Below are 7,634 nucleotides of genomic sequence, written 5' to 3'. Positions count from 1 at the left end.
ATTATTCCAGCATTGGACCAGACAGTAAATTTCTCAGTCAGTTCACCTGACAGGGCGGACATGTCTTCTGAGTGCAAGACACAGAGCTGGATGCCAAGGAGAAGGTGGCGACGTGGCCAAGAGGGGTCAAGTTGAAACCCCCTGGGGATGGTGCTGGGGTAAGCGCAGAAGGTGAAGTCTCTGTGTGGATCAGGTGGAAACTGGTGAGACAAGGTCAGGAACAGGCTCATGGACATGACACCTGCACAGTCCCCAGGTACAGCACTCACTGGCGCCTCCACCTGGCTCACTGTCCCGCTGTTGCCATCCTGAAATTATGTAGCACTGTTGGGTGAAAGGGAAACAAAACCCAGTCAGCCCTGGAGAGGCAGAGGCAGTCCGTCCTCCGGCCCCTCCTGCCTCTAAGAATCTCATTCCAAGGAAGGGTTCAACGGTGCATCATCCGCAGGCAGCCTGTATGCTCAGCGTGCATGGCACAGCCCCGGGGCCCTCGGGAATCTTGTGGCCTCACACGCAGCCTTCCTGACTCTGTCCATGTTGTTCTTCCCAAGTATATGTGAGGTGTAAACGCTTTCACCAACGACCACAAAAGATTTCTCAGTTAGAACCTTCTGTGCACCGGCTTTCCTGAGATGATTTTGGAGAGTTCCTTTAAATGCATCTTTATGCCAACACAAAGGGCAAAATAACCACTTTTAACACCTCTGCCCCTCAAAGAGATGTGGCCACTTCACTAGGTACATCACCCTCACCATGTCCTGGGCCCTGCTCTGGCCCTCCTGTCACTCCCAAAGATCTGAGGACGGGCAGGGTGATGGTTGGATGGTTGGTTCCCTTCTACCTTGTCTTAGCTCTCAGCTCCTTTGCTCCTCGGTCGCACCTGCCACACTGATTTTGGGGAAGTGGCCTTTCAAAGAGGGAATCTCTCTAACGGGGAGGCTCAGGCACTATGCCTCCCAGGCTGCTGTGAGGCCCTTCGTAAGAAGCCCTGTACCCTGCCATATGCACCCTGAACATGACACCAAAGTTGGTTGGTATTTTATCCAGTACCCAATTTATTTTTATTTTACTTTTTGAGACAAAGTCTCACTCTGTCACCCTGGGTAGAGTGCCGTGGCATCATCATAGCTCACAGCAACCTCAAACTTCTGGGCTTAAGAGACCCTCCTTCCTCAGCCTTCTACTAGGTAGCTGGGACTACAGGTGCCTGCCACCACTCTGGCTAATTTTTCTATTTTTAGTAGAGACACGGTCTTGCTCTTGCTCAGGCTGGTCTCGAACTTCTGAGCTCAGGTGATCCACCTACCTCGGCCTCCCAGAGTGCTGGGATTACAGATGAGAGCCGCTGCACCAGCCTATTTCACCCAGTGTAAGCCTGTCATTTCATGAGGTTTTGTGTACCTACACAGCCATGCAATGGCCACAATAAGAAAGACTTTCAGAACTTTCCTGGCCTCCCAAATCCTCTTGGGTACCTTTGCAAACACCACCACTTTCATCCCCAGACCTGTACAACCACCGATGTATTTCCTGTTGCTATAGAATTTCATGTCAATTAAATCCGACAGTATCTAGTACTTTCTGTCTGGTTTCTTTCACTTAGCATAATGCTTTTGGGGGCTCATCCACGTGGTAGCCTGTGTGAGTACCTCTTCCTCTCTCATTTGTTGCTGAATATTATTTCATCGTACGGTTATATCACACTTGGTTTATTCACTCACAAGCTGTTGGACATTCAGACCCTTTCCAGGGTTCAGCTATTATGAAGACAGCTACTAAAACCATTGTGCACAAGTCTGCGCGTGGAGTGCATGTTTTCATTTCTCTTGGATAAATGAATACCTAGGAGTGGGCTTGCTGGATCATAAGGTACATTCATGGTCAATTTTATTAAAAAATTTCCAAACTGCTTTCCCAGTTGATGTTATTTTGCATTCTTACCCTCAGGACGCGAGTTTTGTTCCATGCCTTTCTCAACTTTTGTTGTTGTCCGTCTTGGTAATGTTAGCTGTTTCAGTGGGTGTATGGTGGTATCTTGTGTTTTTTTTTAAATGAGAACTATAAATGGTTTATTAGACATAGTGATATATAATACACTACAAAGATACTTAACAGGCTCCGATCATAGTCCAAGTTTCTTCTTACAACAACTAATAATTTTTTAACTGATTTCTTTTTTTTTTCAATTGACATATAATAATTACACAGGTTTATGGGATAAAATAGGATTTTCCATATGTGTATACATTGCGTAATGATCAGCACAGCTATCACTTCAAACGTGTAGTATTTCTCTGTAGTGAGAACATTCAAAACTCTTCTAGCTATTCCGAAATAGTCACCCTACCATGCAATAGAATCTCAGAACTTATTTCTCTTATCTAACTGTAACTTTGTACCTACTGACCAATCTCTCCCCATTCTTCCTTCCCTCTCCCTTCCCTGGTAAGTAACCACTGCCTTTATTAGACGAACTTTGTAAATTCCATATATGAGTGAAAGCATGGGGTATTTGTCTTTCTGTTCCGGCTTATTTCATTTATCATAATGTCTTCCAGACCCATCCATGTTATCACAAATGACAGGATTTCATTTCTTTTTCTGGCTGAATAGGATTCCATCATGTATAGACATTTACTTTATCCATTCACCTGTTGATGGACACTTAATTTGATTCTATATTTTGGCTGTTGTGGCTAGGGCTGCAATTAACCTGGGAGTGAAGATATCTCTTCAATATACTGAATTCCTTTCCTTTGGATATGTACACAGTAGTGGGATTGCTGGATCCTAAGGTAGTTCTATTTTTAATTTCTTGAGGAAACTCCATGCTGTTTTCCATGTCCATACTAATTGAATTCCTACCAGTAGTGTAAGGAACACTTGTTATATTTTGTCTTTTTAGTAATAGCCATTCAAAACAATCTCATAATAGCCACTGGAGTAAGGAGATATCGCATGGTTTTGACTTGCATTTTTTAAAAGATTGGTTACATTGAGGCTTTCTTTTCTTTACTTTTTTTTTTTTTTTTTTTTTGAGACAGAGCCTCAAACTGTTTCCCTGGGTAGAGTTCTATGGCATCATAGCTCACAGCGACCTCAAACTCCTGGGCTCAAGTGATTCTCTTGTCTCAGCCTCCCAAGTAACTGGGACTATAGGCGCCCGTCACAACGCCCGGCTATTTTTTGGTTGCAGCCGTCATTGTTGTTTGGCGGGTCCGGACTGGATTTGAACCCGCCAGCTCAGGTGTATGTGGCTGGTGCCTTAGCTGCTTGAGCCACAGGCGTCGAGCCTACATTGAGGCTTTCTTCATATACTTGTTGGCCATTTTTATATCTTCCTTTGATAAATGTCTACTAAGGTCTTTTGCCCACTTAAAATCTAATTATTATTATTTTGCTATTTGTCGAGTTGTCTGAATTCCTTATATATTGTGGTTATTAGCCTTTTGTCACACATAGCATTTTCTTCCATTCTATAAGACTGCTTCTTTAATACGTTGATTGTTTCTTTTGCTATGCAGAACATTTTTAGTTTGATATAATCCCATTTCTCTATTTTTGCTTTTAGAGTCATATTCAAAAACTGGTTGCCCAGTCTAATGTCATGAAATATTTCCTGGTTTTTGTAGTAGTAGTAGTAATTTCAAGTTTCACCTCTTGCCTTTAGGTCTTAAATGCAAGAGTTTTAACCCATATGGAGTTTTTTGTATATGGTGAAAGACGGGCATTTAGTCTCATTCTCTGCTTGTGGTTATCCAGTTTCCCCAGCATCACTTTTTGAAGAGACTATTCTTTATTCATTCCATGTTCTTGGCATGTTTGTTAAAAATCAGTTGGCCATACTTGTGTATATTTTTGGGGGGGCTCTTTGTGCTGTTTCATTGGTCTATGTGTATTTTTATACCAGAAGCATATTGTTTTGATTGCTATATCTTTGTATTATATTTTAAAGTCAGGGAGTATGATGGCTCTATCTTTTTTTTTTTTTTTTTTTTGCTTAAGTTTGCTTTGGGTATTTGGAGGCTTTTGTGGTTCCACACAAATTTTAGAATTTTTTTTGTTTGTTTTACTATTTCTGTGGATAATGTCATTAGAAATTTACTAAGGATTGCATTGAAACTACAGATTGCATTGGGAAGTATGGACACTTTAACAACACTAATTCTGTTAATCCATGAACACAGCATAAACTTCCCTTTATTTCTGTCTCTTTTAATTCCTTTCATTGATGTTTCATAGGTTTCAGTGTACAGGTTTTTCATCTATCAATATACAAAAATCAATAGCATTTCTAAAAGCTAATAGTGAATTGCTTTTGAGAAAGAAATCAAGAAAACAATCTCACAATAGTCATAAAAAAATTCAGATACTTAGAAATGAAATTAACCAAAGAGGTAAAAGATCTCTATATTGAAATAAGGATGGGGAAAAAATGAGTGAAGACAGGAAGATATCCCATGTTGGAAGAATCAACATTGTTAAAATGCCTATACCCATCCAAATTGGTCTACAGTGCACATTTAATGCACTATCTAAATACCAATGACATTCCTCAGAGAAATAGAAAAAAAAAAAAAAACCTACAATTTGTATAGAATCACAAAACACCCCAAATAGCCAAAAAAATGCTAACAGGAAAAAAAAAAAGTAAGCATTACACACTAGTCAACTTTAAAACATAACACAAAGTTATAGTGACCAAAACAGCATGGTATTGGCATAAAGACGCATAAACAAATGGAAGGGAATAGAGAGCACCTCCCCCCCAAAAGACTCATGCATTAATTTTCAATTGATTTTTCACAAAGATGTTAAGAGCACACATCACCAGGAAAAGGATAGTTCCTTCACTGTGGTTTTAATTTGTGTGTCCTGAATGGTGAATGATATTGAGCCTCTGTTCACATGTTTATTTGCCTTTCTGAAATGATCTTGCTCGACGTGTACATGGGAATCTTGCCCATCTTTTACTTAGTAGGGCTGTTTATCTTCTTAATCAGTTGTAACTGCTTTTTGCCTTTTTAGTTTCTTAATATCTTTTCAACTAGAAAAATATTTTAATTTTGATGAAATATGATCTATCCTGCATTATTTTTTCTTTTATGGTTTATGCCTTTTGTGCCCAATGAAATCTAGCCTCAGGTGACAAAAATGTTCTCTTATTTTTTTCCCAGAAGTTCTCTGAGTTTAGCTCTTACATTTAGGTCTGGAATTCATTTTGAATTGCTTTTTGCATATGGTGTAAGGAAAAGGTCAAGGTGTTTGGCACCCCACCTCGGAGCTACTTAATTATTCTAACACCATGTATTGAAAAGATGATCATTTCTTTGCCCTGGTGTCTAATTCTTCGTTCATAATTGGTTGAAACAATCACAAAACACTACCTTCCCCAAGGTCAACAGTCAGTGGGAGCAGAGAAATGATATGGTCCTTCTGAAGTGGTGGCAGAGTGTGTAAGATGTGTCCCTCTTAGGTCACAAATTGTCAGGAATGCTTTTGCTGAGAGCTCTGCTTGGCACAGCAAATGTTTATCCCCCCTCCTTCCCTTCTTCCCCCTTTCTTCCTTCTTCAGGGCACTCATTGTCATGATTAGAAGTTGAACAAACTCACAGGAAACCAGGCTGGAGAACTTAGAATCCTCAAATAGCAAAGCTAGCGAGGAACCACAAACATCCTCACGTATAACACCAGGGGAGAGAGGATCAGAAAGGTTAAGTGACTTTCCCAGTGTCACACAGCAAGGAAATAGCAGAGATGGGACAGACCCCAGGTTTCTCAGCTGTCCACAGGTGTCTGCTATTCATCTTTGCCACCATAGCCTCCATCCTGGTGATCTCTCTGAAGACCAGTGACTTACCATGTATTGAAACTTCTCAGAACCATCTGGAAGGGGAGTGACCTCAAGTGGAGTTTGACGTAGACCTGGCTATGGAAGCCAAAGAGGCAGGAGGCTTTGGTTAGTTGCCCCAAGCCCTCCCCATAGGGAGCGTCTGAAACCTCTCAGCTGCCTTCGAACTGCTCCAGAGCCGTTGCTTATTTCAGGTGTTCCGGCCTTTCTCATCATCCAGATTTCACCAGCCCTGGACCCCTGCTCCTTCACAGGAGGCTGCCCTGTGACCACTGTCAGTTGCAGACAAAGTGTGCAGCAGGGATGTGCCCATCACGGTAGCAGTGAGTGTGCTGTGGTCCCCACCACAAGTGCAAGGCTGGGCTGGAGGAGACACCCAGAATGGTGACAATCGCCTTCAGGGAGTGTCCTGCCTGAGATCACAGAATCTGGAACACCAGTTCCGGCAGCAACATCACAGACCATTGCAACCATTGCATCCAGCTCACTCCTTTGCAGATGGGAAAACCAAGTCCCAGAAAGGGTGTGATGAGTCCCCAAGCTGGTAGAGCAAAGTGGCCTGGCACACGCACCTAAACACACAGAAATGCAACTCCACCCACCATCCATTCTTTCCTTTTGTTTGATGAGGGCTTAAAAATTATGTTATCTTTGTGCTTCCTATTATCCACTCCACAATTGCATTGGCATTGATGTATACGAATTACAGAAGGGTGTTATCTACACTGATTCCTGTATACCGTGCTTCAATGGATCCTTTACAGTATACGCAGCTAAAATAACCCTTGAAACGTGGTTTTCATCGTACCCAGCGTCTTAGAGCCTAGCTCTCTGTGAAAGATACGACTTTAATGTGTAGCTATATAATTGGGGGTGGGGGAAGGGAATCCTGACACCTGGTTAAGCCCTCTTTCCCCAGCACCAAGCTGTCTTCATCTTCTAGTGAAATGTCCAATTTTCGTCTGAGTTCGCCCCTCCCCAAAGACATAAAAGTAGGTGGGGGCAGGACGGTGGTTTCGCCAGGAAGTTAGCAGATGAGGAAAGAAATGTCAGTGGCAAAATGTCCACGAAATGGAGTTTCTAATGGACTCAACAATAAGGGTTTAATTTGCGAAGCCCCCCTGCCCCCGACACACGCTGCCTTCTTCCCCACTTCTAGGCAGCTGCAGCCCGGCTTCCTGGGGCTGGGAGCAACCTGCCCCGTGTGTCTTTAATGCCGGGTCCGTTTCTGGGTCCTTGGTCTCCCTGGGAAATGACTGCGTGTACAGGGAGAGTGTAATTGGCAGGCTGTGACGCTCCTGTCTGTAAGTGTCTCTCTAAGTGGACCACATTTCAGCTGTATCCAGTGATGGCTGCTACCTGAGAAAGGCCCAGGGCCATCTCAAAGCTAATTGTGCCTGTTAGGACCAGCAATTAGCCGAGGATCTACGGACTTCCAAGCTCCAACACCCACCAGCTTCCTGCTTCTTTCTCTCCCTTTTGCTTTAACTAGACAGGCCTAATAGAGGCGGTGAAGGACAGCAGGTGAGCCGCAGTCAGCACAAGGACGCAAGGAAGGCAGAGCCTCATGTTGCTGAGTCCCCTCCGAGTCTCCTCTAAGTCCCCTCCGAGTCCCCTCCGAGTCTCCTCCGAGTCCCCTCTGAGTCCCCTCCGAGTCCCCTCCGAATCCCCTCGAGTTCTCTCCGAGTCCCCTCCGAGTCCCCTCCGAGCCTCCTCTAAGTCCCCTCCGAGTCCCCTCCGAGTCCCCTCCGAGTCCCCTCGAGTTCTCTCCGAGTCCCCTCTG

This window comes from Nycticebus coucang, chromosome 10 (assembly GCF_027406575.1).
Source record: "Nycticebus coucang isolate mNycCou1 chromosome 10, mNycCou1.pri, whole genome shotgun sequence".
Lineage (NCBI taxonomy): Eukaryota > Metazoa > Chordata > Mammalia > Primates > Lorisidae > Nycticebus > Nycticebus coucang.
Note: the sequence above shows the minus strand (reverse complement) of the source record.